This window comes from Heteronotia binoei, chromosome 5 (assembly GCF_032191835.1).
Source record: "Heteronotia binoei isolate CCM8104 ecotype False Entrance Well chromosome 5, APGP_CSIRO_Hbin_v1, whole genome shotgun sequence".
In the NCBI taxonomy this organism is placed as follows: domain Eukaryota; kingdom Metazoa; phylum Chordata; class Lepidosauria; order Squamata; family Gekkonidae; genus Heteronotia; species Heteronotia binoei.
In genome coordinates this window covers 80,280,392-80,294,399 of record NC_083227.1, presented here as the reverse complement: position 1 = coordinate 80,294,399, position 14,008 = coordinate 80,280,392, and positions in this window count along the sequence as shown.

Here is a 14,008-nt window from a genome sequence, read left to right as displayed (position 1 = left end):
GATGAAATGTTGCAGCCCAAAGCAGTTGGAATACATTTCTTCTTCTGGGGCAATTTGGTGTGTTCCATTCTCTTGCACAGCAATATAATTGATGGTGTGTACTGGATTGCCACTGTTGCCCTTACAGAAATATTTATGTGTGCAGAACAGTGACACCTTTAAGACCAATAAAGTCTAAGCTTTGGTGTAAACTTTTATGTGCATGCACACTTCTTCAGATACACTGAAACAGATAGTTCAACGGATCTGAAGAAGTGTGCATACACACAAAAGCTTATATCCGGAATTGTACTTTGTTGGTCTCAAAGGTGCCACCGGACTCAAACTTTGTTCTGTTGCTTCAGACCAACACAGCTAACCACATGGATCTATTTCTAAGTGAAGTTCTTTATAAGAAAACATTTCCAAACATCTGCTGGCTTGTTTCTTTAACAACTGTGAAGGAAGTATGAATACCATTATCACTACAGCGTTTTTACCAAACGTGGCCAATTTTGTTGGTGAATATCCAACACTTTTCTTTGGCCTGTTATTGGTTGAATTTTCTTCATGTATATTTTGGTGCCTACCCTGTGTAGTACACCTACATGCTTGCAGTCCACTCAGTCATCCCATATTAGAAGTGCATTTGTATCAGGTGATTCTATCACTAGTAAGATTCTCCTAGGGAAGTATGGATGTAATTTTGGTCCCCACTTTTTGGTTGCTTCTTTAAACATATCTAACAATCGTACAATCCCTGACCAGGATGGCCCAGGCTAGCTTCATCTTATCAGCTCTGGTTAGTACTTGGATGAGAGACTGCCAAGAAAGTTCAGAATTACTACCCAGAGGCAGGCAATGGCAACCTCCCCCCTGAATATCCCTTGCCTTAAAAACCCTATGGGGTTGTCATAACTTGGCTGCAACCTGATGGCACATTCCACAACCAATGATAATTGTGCCAGTTGTGTATTCACACATCATTATCATATTTGCTTTTAAGTCTTTTGTTGTTGTTGTTGTTGTTGTTCAACTTCCTCTCTGGTTCTTGTGAGAAGAATTTTAGGGCTCTAGGAAAAAAGCACAAAGGAAAAATGCCCAAAGAAAAAACTCTACTGACAGAAATGCTCACAGAAAAAAAGCCCCCATGGAAACATGCCCACATGGAAATAAACCCACATGGAAAGAAGCCCACATGGAAAAAAGCCCATAGTGAAAGTAGTTCACATAGAAAAAAGCCCACTGTCAGGCAATAAGGTTTCAAATCAACCAGACCTTGAATTGATACAAAGTTAGGCTTTATTTGATACTCCTTATGCACTAGAATGAAGACGTTGGGACTGATACCATGTAACAGTGCAACGCATACTCAAGAGAGTTACATCAAAGATTTCTAAGCAAAAGCCACGATTCTAAACATTGCTGAGCTGAGGTGCGAAGGTTCACATGGTCCTTCTCTCTTATCTCATTTCTGTGGTTCGTCTTCCTGGGATGGCCAAAAGGCTCGTCCCTGGAGGGTCTTTATCCTCAAAGGGGAATTCTTGCTTTTGTTAGTATTAGGGGGAGAGAGAGGTTCACATCAAGCACTGGCAACAATCTACAACATTCTACCGGCCGGTGAGTGCTTCTAGGTTTTTATGGTTGGTCCAGATCTCGAATGGGACTCTCGCTCCCTCTAGCCAAGAGCATCAAGTCTTTAAAGCAAAAGTCACTGCAAACAACTCCCCACGGCAAAGAAGTTGGCGTATTTGTTTTTCCAGCACAATGTTAAATTACACTCATTCCCTGACAAGGTCATTAGTGACCGCGGGCCACAGTTCGTTGCCAACTTCTGGCGGGAGTTTTGCAGCCTGACAGGCATAGAGCAGGGGTTGAGTTCCGCCTACCACCCACAGATGGACGGACAGACGGAACGTGTGAATGCCCTGCTGGAGCAATACCTTATGTGCTATGTGAACTACCAACAATTGAATTGGGTGGAGCTACTCCCCTTTGCCGAGTATGGATACAACAACAGCTTGCATAGCTCCACCAAGGTGACCCCCTTTCAGATTGTGAATGGTTATGAGGGGAAACCTTTTCCTATGTTGCCCAGCAGCAAAGAAGCCTCTCTCCCCACCTCTTGCCAGCAATGGTGGGAGGCACTAAGAAAGGGGTGGGTTGTTATCCAGGAGAACTTGGAAATGGCCAAAAGAGACTATAAAGCCCACTTTGATAAAAAGCATTCACCCGAATGGGATTTCAAGGTAGGAGAGACAGTTTTCCTATCCACCAAGAACTTACCACTGCCACAGACTTGCAGGAAACTGGCTTACAAATATCTGGGGCCATGCAAGATAAAACGAGTGATAAACAAAGTGACAGTGGAACTGGAACTGCCTAAACTGTTTAGTAAAATTCACCCTGTTTTCTATTGCAGCCTTCTTCGGAAAGATCCTGGAATTACGTCTTGGCACCCCCGCCCTCTAGAGCCCAAACCTATTCAAGTGAGGGGCCAGAGTCATCATGAGATGCAGGAGGTGCTGGATGCTAAACTGAAGAGGGGGGTTCTGTACTATTTAGTGTGCTGGAAATACTTCCCGCCTAGCTGTGACGAATGGGTGAAATCATCAGATCTATGAGCCCCCCTTCTTCTCAAAAGATTTTACCTACTGCACTCAGAAAAACCCCAAGCAGGAGCTTAGGGGGGGGGGGCAGTATGTCAGGCAATCTAGCTTTCCTGAAATAAAATGCTTAGCCTAATAGCTGCCATATTGAACTGCTGTTACTAACCATGAGAAAGACCTTGCATATCAAAGTAGAATGTTGTAGATTGTTGCCAGTGCTTGATGTGAACCTCTCTCGCCCCCTAATACTAACAAAAGCAAGAATTCCCCTTTGAAGATAAAGAGCCTCCAGGGACGAGCCTTTTGGCCATCCCAGGAAGACTAACCGTAGAAATGAGATAAGAGAGAGGGACCGTGTGAACCTTCGCACCTCAGCTCAGCAATGTTTAGAATTGTGGCTTTTGTTTAGAAATCTTTGAAGTAGCTCTCTTAAGTATGCCTTGCACTGTTACATGGTCCCAACGTCTTCATTCTAGTGCATATGGAGTATCAAATAAAGCCTAACTTTGTATCAATTCAAGGTCTGGTTGATTTGAAACCTTATTGCCTGACACCCACATGGAAAAAAGCCCCCATGGAAAAATATGTAAAGCATGAGAGGTTTTTATAATTGTGGATAACCATTAATAATATTTTGTTGATTAAGTCCAATTCAAGAAATATCTGGGAACTTTAGAGGTGGAGCCAGGAGCAAGGTTGTGACAAGCACAACTGAACTCCAAAGGGAGTTCTGGCCATCACATCTAAAGGGACCACACTCCTTTTAAATGCCTTCCCTCCATAGGAAATAATGGATAGGGGCATCTTATTTGGGGGCTCAAAGAATTGGACCCCCTGGTCCAATCCTTTTGAAACTTGGAGGGTATTTTGGGGAGAGGCACAGAATACTATGCTACAAATTTGGTGCATCTACCTCGAAAAACAGCCTGCCCCAGAGCCCAAGATACCCATGGATCAATTCTCCTTTATACCATTTTTTTAATTAATTCCAACTATGTTTATTGATTTCTTCCTTCCAGATACTTGCCAGAGTCAGTCCTGCTTAGCTTCTTAGATCTATGAAACCTTAACTACCTCTTATTTAAGAAAGAGAAGCAGGAGAAGGAGGCAGGGGAGAAGCTGAAGGGGAAGGTATAATTCACATAAGAACCCTGCTGGATCACACCTGTCTCTACAATTGAGGACCAGATATATAAAAGGATTAGCCTGGTGTGACCCAGGCCATTTACTATCCAGATCCTGAAGAAAGCAAGACTTTTTACTTAGGTAGATTCACCGTGTTGAGGGGGGGAAATTAGGTATTGGGAGGAATTTATTTAGAAGTAGCATGGGTTTGATTTAGTAAAGCATGGTTTTTCAAATTCTGTTTCTCACCCATAGGTTTTGGGGAAAAAATAAAAACCAGTGTGTCTGCAGAAAGGTCTTCAAAGCAGCCAGGTATTTTTTTTGTACTTCTTTAGAATGTATTTTGAGAAATGTGTGCTCCATATGGTTTACTTCAGTGGTTCCCAACCTTTTTGGCACCAGGGACTGGTTTCCTAAGACAATTTTTCCAGGGACTTGGGGGGCAGAACTGGGTTTTTTGCCACCCCAGGCTGCCTCCCCATCCCTGCCCCCCATGGTGGTCTGTAAATGAGGTGTGAGCTGATCAGCAGGGGTCTTTAAATGAGGAGGATGGGAAGGTCACTGCCGCACTGCCCTTTCGCTTCCCCTGCAAGGTGAGGCAGCCTCAGAGTGAGGCTGCACTGCCTCTTTTGTCTGCCCAGGTCCCAGGCAGGGGAAAGGGGCAGTGGGGCTGCTCTGCCTTGCCCTGAGGCTGCCTCTCCTGTGCTGCCTCTTTTGTCTGGGTCTGTGGTCTGGCAGTTGGCGATCTCTGGTTTACTTAATATGAGATCTTTGCTGCAATAATTCCTTAGCCAATGAAGCATTTGATCATCAATACTTCCTCTAAGCCATGGGGTCTTGTGAGCAAAAATTCTTCTTTGTGATCTACTGGCATTAAAGTTTTGAGCTGCTGCATAAATTAGTTTGCTCTGGGGCCAGGTTGTGAGCTATGGCATAAATTAGTTGGCCCTGGGACCATTTTTCCTAAGCTAACACAAAAATGTGTGAGCTTGAAGCTAAAAAACTGTGAGCTAGCTCAAACTAACTTAGCTTAGAGGGAACACTGGTGATCATTTGTCTGTGGTTTAGTTCCCCCCCCCCACCCTAATGCACAGGCAGGTCGCCTAGAGGTGAAAAAGAGGAAATATGAGGCACTACATGACATGGTTGCCACTTCTGTGCAGCAATATGAGCAGGTGGAAGATAAACTTAGATACTTAAAGAGATTGGCTAATTTGCAATGAAGAATTTTATCTGAGTTATTATTGCTGTTAGATAATTATTGCTTTTACTATTAGGGTTAGATAGTCTTTTGTCATGGTCACTGGGTGTACCGCAATGTATTAACATTAAAAAAGTCTGACAAATTGTAAATTAATAAAATTATTTAATTTTATTTAAATATATTTCTATGTAGAGTTTAATTTCTGTTATTATTGTTTTTCCCTCATAATAAAGTTCATTGATAACAAAATGGTCACTTTTTGTTGCATGTGACTATGACATACTTTAATCCAAAAATAACAACAAAATATTATTAATGGTTATCCACAATTATAAAAACCTCTGATGCTTTACATATTTTTCCATGTGGGCATGTTTCCATGGGGGCTTTTTTTCCTGTGAACATTTATGTCAGTGGGGTTTTTTCTTTGGGCTTTTTTCCTTTGTACTTTTTTCCTTTGGGTTTTTTTTCCCAGTTACCGAATTTTAGGATTAGTTTAGACTTAATTCCAAACCATTTAACAAAATAGAGTGATCTATAGTATTGAGAGCCACAGAGAGGCTGAGGAGGACCCCTTCCCATTCCCCATGTGTAAGGCTGAGATCAGGGCTTTTTTTGAGTAGGAACACACAGGAACGCAGTTCTGGCTGGCTTAGCATCAGGGGGTGTGGCCTAATATACAAATGAGTTTCTGCTGGGCTTTTTCCACACAAAAAGCCCTGTGTAAAACGGTGGTAACATCAGGGGTGTGGCCTAATGTTCAAATGAGTTCTGGCTGCTCTTTTTCTACAAAAAAAGCCCTGGCTGAGATTATTTACCCAAATAATTAATTCTGTCTCCATCCGAAAGCCAGCTCAAGCCTGTATTGCAGAGAGTCAATCCAGTTAAATTATTCAGGGTGGTAAAGTCCTGAGCAGATTGTGAAGAGGTCCAAATGGAACTTTTTAAAGTAAACCAATTGAGCAACAGAAAGGAAAATAGATAGATCAATCAATGATGTTCAAGGTAAGTTCAATAGTGATATACTCTATCTCCTTCCCCCAGTCCTGAAATCACTTTTGTGGGGGCAGGAGGAGCTATGTTGATTGTATAACCACTCAGGAAAGAGATCACAAGATGAAGTCAGTCTTTTTAAAAAAGGTTCGCAAAAGTTAGTTCAAAAACACAATTAAATGAACTAGTCTACCTGGCCATTTGTTAGTCGTTTGCAGCACATTGATGACCTGGACTAAAAAGAAGTTCCTCTTCCTGAAGGTAAGATTTAATTTTCATCAGTGAATTATTTACAAGACCAGTCACAGTGATTTTAAACTTTTGTGGCAGGAACCAGAAGCGAAGGGGCTTTAATGCCCTACAGCTTCCTTTCCTCACTTGACCTTGCAGGAAATTAGCTGCTGTGGGATCAGAATTCAACCCCGGTTTTGTTATTGTGTTCAGAAAAGAGAGCCTTGCTGATAATTTTAAAGTGGCCCCATTTCTGCGAGAAGATGTCGTTATTAGTTGGTGCTTCTGAGCACTAATTTGTCACAACATTTTCAATTATTTTGCAAATGCTGGGAATTTCTGTGACTTTCATTATATTTAGTGTTGTGTGCCATTGCAACTTTTTTTGCCCACTCCTTTTGCCTGGGATTGTGCAAGTCTGCACCCCCACATTCACCCCAGTTCCTCTCTGGGTGAATATCAGTGCAATCCTAAACAGAGTAAGACCCTCTTAAGCCCACTGACTTCAGCAGATTTAGAAGAATGTAACCCTGTTTATAAGAGCCCCGTGGTGCAGAGTGGTAAAGCTGCAGTACTGCAGTCAGAGCCCTCTGCTCTGAGTTTGATCCCAGTGGAAGCTAGGTTCAGGTAGATGGCTCGAGGTTGACTCAGCCTTCCATCCTTCTGAGGTCAGTAAAATGAGTACCCAGCTTGCTGGGGGAAAATATAGATGACTGGGGAAGGCAATGGCAAACCACCCTGTAAAAAGTCTGCCGTGAAATCAGCATCACCTCAGAGTCGGAAATGACTGGTGCTTGCACAGGGGACTGCCTTTACCTTTTAAAACTCTGTTTAGGACTGCACTGCTTATCCCCATTTGCATCAATCATATCACCTGTTTGGTTCTATAGGCTCAGGTGAAAGCATTGTGATAGGGATGGGCCAGCATGCACATCTGTACTCCATACCAGCCATGCATGAGGAAAATTGCTTCTGCGCAATGGTCATCCTTGCTGGATCAAGGCAATAGGATGTATCCAGCACAGATGTCAATTGTTCCCATCAATGAGAAATAAAATCCTCTGAAACTCAGAAGATAGAATCAGTTTTTCATCTGGCTACTTTGCTGCTAGCCTGAAGCCATTTGGAAGTGTCCTGCTGCTGAGACATGATTTGAAGTGATAGTGTTAATTTGGTTAATTGGAATGCCTGTGTAGTGTGTGTGCACTTCTTGCAAATCAGCTTAACACCGTAGTATCACCGCAAAGAGTTATTTGCCAGTGCACGGGGGTTATGTATAAGTTTATGATTATTATGATTCAGGATCATTAATTTTACATTTGAATTGACACTGATGATGTGGCTCAATTAAAAGTTGCCACATTCACATCACCGCCTCATTGTGTGGCATATGCGGGAATCAGTTGGGAGCTCAAATGAAGGATTTAAAAGGCTGATAAGTGGATGCATAACGAATGAAACAGGAACCATCGGGAAGAACAGAAGAGAAGGTTTCCGTCTTTTCCATCCCTGCTTTGTTCACTCCATTAAGTAATTTTGTTAAATTGAAAAAAAATGTGGACACTCAACAGAGAGAGTACTATATTTAAATCACGGGCTTTAAGTGTGCTTGCCTCTTTATGGCCCTGGCCTGGATGACCCAAGCTAGCCTGATCTCTTCCAGTCTCGGAAGCCAAGTATGGTTGGCCCTGGCCAGCATTTGGATGGGAGACCACCAAGGAATACCAGGGCCATGAGGCAGAGTCAGGCAAAGGCAAAGCAACTCTGAACATCTCTCTCCTTTTGAAAACCCTTCAGAGTCACCATAAGTCATCTGTGACTTGATGTCTCAACAGACAAACAAACAAAACCCTTTCTATGGGACTGCGGCCCATAAGAATTATTGATCTTAGTAGCTGGTAGATACAGACAGAATGCATAAAAAAAGAAATATTAAATATTTCTTATTTTGCTTGAAATCAGAGATGATGGTCCAGCACAGCCATTGGGATTGTGTGCATTGGATTGAATACTATTTCTTGTGCTAAATCAAGAGCCTTCCTCCTTTTTCAAAGGAACATTCTTCCATAGGAGGAAAATACTTTACTTTTAAAAAGGTAGATTCAAGTGGGTAGCTGTGTTGGTTTGAAGCACAAGAACTAAGTTTGAGTCCAGTGGCACCTTTAAGACCACCAAAGTTTTATTCTGGGTATAAGCTTTCATGTGCATGCACACTTCTTCAGATACATTGAAACAGAAGTCACCAAAGATTACATATAGGTGGCAGGTGAGGAGGATGTTGCCAGGAAAGGCCAATTAGAGCTAAGATTGGATTAAGGCAGTTGGTAAGACTCATTAACAAAAGCAGATAAGCATATAGCAGGGTTTCCCGAACTTTTTGCTCCCGTGGCCCAGGAGCTCCCTTTGCCCTCTCCCCACCTGGTGGGGAGAGGGCAAAGGCAGGTGATCTCCCCCCCCTCCGAGGTTTTTAAATGGGAAGGGAAGCCCGGGAACTGCCTTTGCCATCTTCCCGCTTCGTGGGGAGGCTGCAAAGGCAGGCGATTTGCCTCCATCCACATTCAACACCTTGTCGGGTATTTAAATGGGGAAGGAAGCTCCATCACGACTCGGTGTCCAGAGGTCTGTGGCCCATGGCCAGGTCACGACCCTGCAGATGGGAAACTCCAGCATACAGCATAATAAAAGTTTACAAACAGATACAAAGACTGAATGACACTAGCACGTGTAGTGAAATAAGAAACCAATATCTCTGGAGGTTCCATAGTCCTGAGTGTTGTAATAACTTGTAACTCAGCAGCCTCTTGTTTTAGACTGTTTCTGAAATCTTTTTGCAATAAAACAGCTACAATGAGGTCCCCCACTGAGTGTCCCGGGAGGCTGTTCTCCTAGAGGTTTCTCAGTTTTGTGATTCTGGATGTCATAAATTTGTGCATTTATCCTTTGGCATAGGGTTTGACCTGTTTGCCCTATGTAGAGAACTGAAGGGCATTGCTGTCATTTAATGGCAAAAACATTAGAAGGTGAGCAAGTGAATAAGCCTGAGATGGTGTGGTTGATGTTGTTAGGTCCTGTATTCTCTGGACATATGTGGCAGCATAGTTGGCATATGAATTTATTGCAAGCTCTGGTACTATGTTCAAACTAGATGTTGTGTTATTGTGGGTGAGGACTTGTTTAAGATTTGGAAGGCTGTCTGTGGGCAACTGGCACAATTGTCATCGGTGTTGAAATATGCCATCAAGTCAAAGTTGACTTGTGATGACTGCAAAGGGGTTTTCAAGGCAAGAGACATTCAGAGGTGGTTTGCCATTGCCTGCCTCTGCCTAGCAATTCTGAACTTTCTCTGAATAAGTGTGAGAAGAAGGATATTGTAGGATTCACAAGCTTGCAACAGCTAATTCATCCCCTTCACTTTCCCCTTGTTTTTCATTGTTTAGTTTTTCTGATGCATGGGGAGATGGTGTCATATGCAGACCTCAGATTCAGCAGGAGCTCACAGAAGCACAGCTCCTGAACCTTTCTGAGGGTTCCGCCTCCTCCTCCCCACCTACCTTGTCCATTGAATAGTAGGTGCAGCTGCATAACAATCCCTGGATTAGGAGATATGGTTGCCAAGTCCAATTTAAGAAATATCTGGGGACTTTGTGGGGGGGGAGCCAGGAGACTTTGGGGGTGGAGCCAGGAGACATTAGGGGTGGAGCCAAGATCAAGGCTGTGACAAGCATAATTGAACTCCAAAGGAAGTTCTGGCCATCATATTTAAAGGGACGGCACACCTTTTCAATGCCTTCCTTTCATAGGAAATTATGAAGGATAGGGGCACCTTCTTTTGGGGCTCATAGAATTGGACCCCCTGGTCCAATCGTTTTGAAACTTGGGGGATATTTTGGGGAGAGGCACTAGATGCTGTACTGAAAATTTGGTGCCTCTACCTAAAAAAATAGCCCCCCAGAGCCCCAGATACCCGCGGATCAATTCTCCATTATTTTCTATGGGAATAAATCTCCATAGGGAATAACAGAGTTCCCAGCAGACATTTCCCTCCCCTCCCCCCGCTTTCTGACGACCCTGAAGCGGGAAGAGGGCCTCCAAACTGGGGGATCCCCTGCCCCCACCTGGGGATTGATAACCCTATTAGGAGAGTATAATATAGTGGGTTCAAAGCATCAAGGAGACGAGATAACAGTGATAACAACTTTTTATTAGGGGCAGCATGGTAGATGGCTGCTCTAACAAGACTGGAGAACCGGTGACGGAGCTATAACTATATACAACTCTGGGTTCCCGCGCTAGCAGGTTATTGGGCCATTCAAACTGGCCAGGGCCTTATAATTGGTGCAGGGCAGCAGGTATCAGGATCCTGCTGCCCATTGTTCCTAGTTTCCCAAGCTCCGTTCTTTTGGCTCCAATGAGCTAAAAAGGAATACTCAGATACTAGACATAATTCTACATACATAACAGAGAGCAAGCAGCCAGCCTGCCACCAGGGCCTTTGCAACACACCCAGCAACCCTCATTAACCCCTGGAGAAGCCCACGCCACCCTTTCTCCACTTCTTATGTGATTTTGGGCAGCGGGTAGCTTGCTGGCTCTTTGACTGGGAGGGGGGTGGTGGCCCAGGAGAACCCCAGGTGAGCAAGGCCTGCTTTTGCTGGCTGGATCTCTAGTCAGCCCAAGCAGGCCTTGCTCTCTCAGGGCTCTCCTTTCTTGCATCGGGTTGCTTTTGGCTGGCGGGGGACCAGCATATGCTAATAAATTATGCTAATGAGCATCACCCCCTATTTTTCTACAAAACAACCCCTGGTCATATGACTGCTATTGCTACTTTTGGCCTTCAGCAGCTACAGAATAGTCAGGAATTCTATAGACATAATCTTTACAGTTATTGAATAAAATAGAACTTTTTAATTAGGCAATGTTCTGTTTTCTGTTTTCCTTGAAGATGTGTTTTACTTTACTGTAAGTTAACAGTCCATCAGTTCACAGGATGGGGCATTTTATGTTTTCCCTGAGAATTAAACCCAAACAAATGGTAACCATACAAACTGTGCTTGTTATTCCTGTTTGATCCTTGAATCTGTTCATCTTCATCATGTTGTATGTTTATTTACTGCTCACCCTCTACCTATATGTATGGACTTATAACTTCCATTTCACTATATGTGAAGAAGTGTACATGCACCTGAAAGCTTATTCCTTGAATAAAGCTTCATTGATCATAAAGGTGCCGCTGGACTTGAACTTTGTTCTTCTGCTTCAGACCAAAATGGCTACCTGCCTGAATCTATGCTTGCTCTGAGTAAGCTTCAAAGCAGGCTTTCTGATGGGTATACTTTTGTTAACCAACCTCTGGGTTTCCTTTGGAATGAAAGTTTGGTTACATACATTTGGGGAAGGAGTGAGTTGAATGAATTCCCAGTAGTGCCAAGGAAACTTCTAATTCTTTATTAACTTCTAATTCTTGTGTCACCTAAAAAGTAGCAATTTATGGCTATGGCATGGCCAACTGGTACTATCACCTAGTTGGAATTCATATTTCAAGATCTTTCACACATTGTACAGATTATCGCCACAATCCAGTAGACACTTATTAATACTTAAAATGGCACAGTTTACAAAACAAGAGAAAGGAATTCAGATCCAGGCTATTGGATTAAGGTCCATACAGATATCAGTGCCAGCCAGCTCTAATCAGATGTCAGCTGAACTGGCAAACCTGGAAACATACTGAAATAGCATTATGTATTCTAAGGCAGTGGTTTCCAACTTGTGAGCTGGTAACTCCTGATTGGCTGCAAATCTATTACAAAGGGGGTCTGTGTGAATCCATCCATCATAGACAGGTTTCTGTCTTCCCCCACCCATGCCTTCTGTAGTAGCCATGCTTCCCCAGCCCTGTGTCAATCTGGGTGCTGGCTGGGCTTCATTATCCAGCTAGCCTGCTGCAGTGTGGTCATGCATTCCCAACTGGATCTGCCTGTTTCAAGCCCTAATCCAGATTGGTACTGAGCCAGCCTCAGCGAGATGGCCCCAAGTGTGCACCAGCTGCTTGAGTATTCAAAGGAGAACAGCTCATTAAGAGAGGTTTGGGTGGGGCATATTGCCCCCCCCCCCCATCTCTTGTGACAGCAGAAAATGCCATGCCCTGAATGGAAGCATGGGTTCCAGCTCTTTAAGAAGCTGGTGTTTGGGTGATGACTTCCCTGTGGGCCTGTCAGTTGGCTTCCCTTTCCCCTCCTACATCTCTGGCAGTCCCAAAGAAGGCCCAGACCTGCACCAGGCAGCCATCAGGGGCCAACAGCCTCAACAGGATGTAGTGTCTTCCTCTCAGCCACTCCAGAGTAGCCCAGTAAGTGCAGGAGAGGAGGGTCACCCCACACAGTTCATGCATCCAAAGTGTGCCCATACTGTAGGGCTGCCAGCCCCCAGGTCTCACCAGGGGATTCCCTGGTTTCGGGGGCTCCTCTCCATTGTGGAACAGCTGGCTGGTGGGGGAAACTCCTGCCTTAAACAGGGACATCACTGTGCAATGTCCCCGGTGTGATGACATCACCTGTAAATGATGTCATCATGTCAGGAACATTGCACAGGGATGCTTTGGTATTTGGGCAAACTCTGTGCTTTTGAGGGTGAAAAAAACCATAGAGTTTCACCCAAGTACCAGAGGATCCCCACACAACATCCCTGACACAATGATGGCACTTCATTGCATCGGTGATATCACACAACATTCCCACCCACCTCTGGAATGCTCCCCAAATCCCCCTACCGGATGGGTGAGGGTACCAGTTTATGTTGGAATAATTTTTGTTACTTATTAAAGTGCCACTGAACTTCACATTTCTTTGGCCACCTAGATTAGTAATCACTGCATCAGCTATGGAAAAGACCTGCTACTCAACACCTGTACCCAGAGATCTGACAAGGTATTTTGTAGATGAGGTCCCTCTTCCTCCAATCCAGGTGCCATCACTAAAGCCACAGGGGAGAGGCGCAAAATAGCTAGGCAACACTTGACACTGCCTGGATTCTGAATTCTGTATACAAGGAACATATTGGATTGCAATTTATTCATTATTGTATTGAATTCGAACACCTGGCCTAAGAAGGGCAGTCTCAGAGTGCCCCAGAGAGCGCACGCATGGCTCACAGCCCTCACTCAGCCTTCTCAGGTCTGCCAGATGCGGGCTGCACATGCGCAATGCGCTCTCAGAGGTGCTCTGAGACTGCTCAGTGCACTCTTGGAGGTGCTCCGAGACTGCCCTCTGTGGCACTATACCTCAGAGAGTGCATGCACTGCTTGCCCAGAGCCTGCCCAGCTCTGTGACTGCCCTGTGCACCTGCCCTCCCCGTGGGCCGGGGTGCAGTGGCGGGGCAGTCACAGTTGGTGAGGCAGGTGCCGGCCTGGGGCACCAGAGGCCCTAGTGCCAGCCCTACAAAAGGGTAATTCTCGGTAGCTACAAACTCAAAAATAGGCAAATGTATGAAGATTTCTTATACTGTGCTGAGTCACTGGTCTGTACTGCCTACTCTTCAACCACACTCCCACTCTCTGAAAGCTGTAAAACAGCACCAGCCATCTCATCAAATGACTCAGTATAATAAATAAGCAAACATATCTTCTGCAGACTGAAGAAATAATACATCTTGCACATGCAGACATTACTAGTTTTCAAATATATGTAGATTTTTATTAATAATACAAATTCATTTAAAAGCACTACTAAATACTTGCATTTTTTCAGATACTTACAGTACAATTACTATCATGTGGATGGGTCTATGAATTGGGGGGGGGGCATTAAAAAGGGTCTTCATATTTGAAAAGGCTGGCAACCTCTGCTATAAACCATGAGCAACCTCCCCC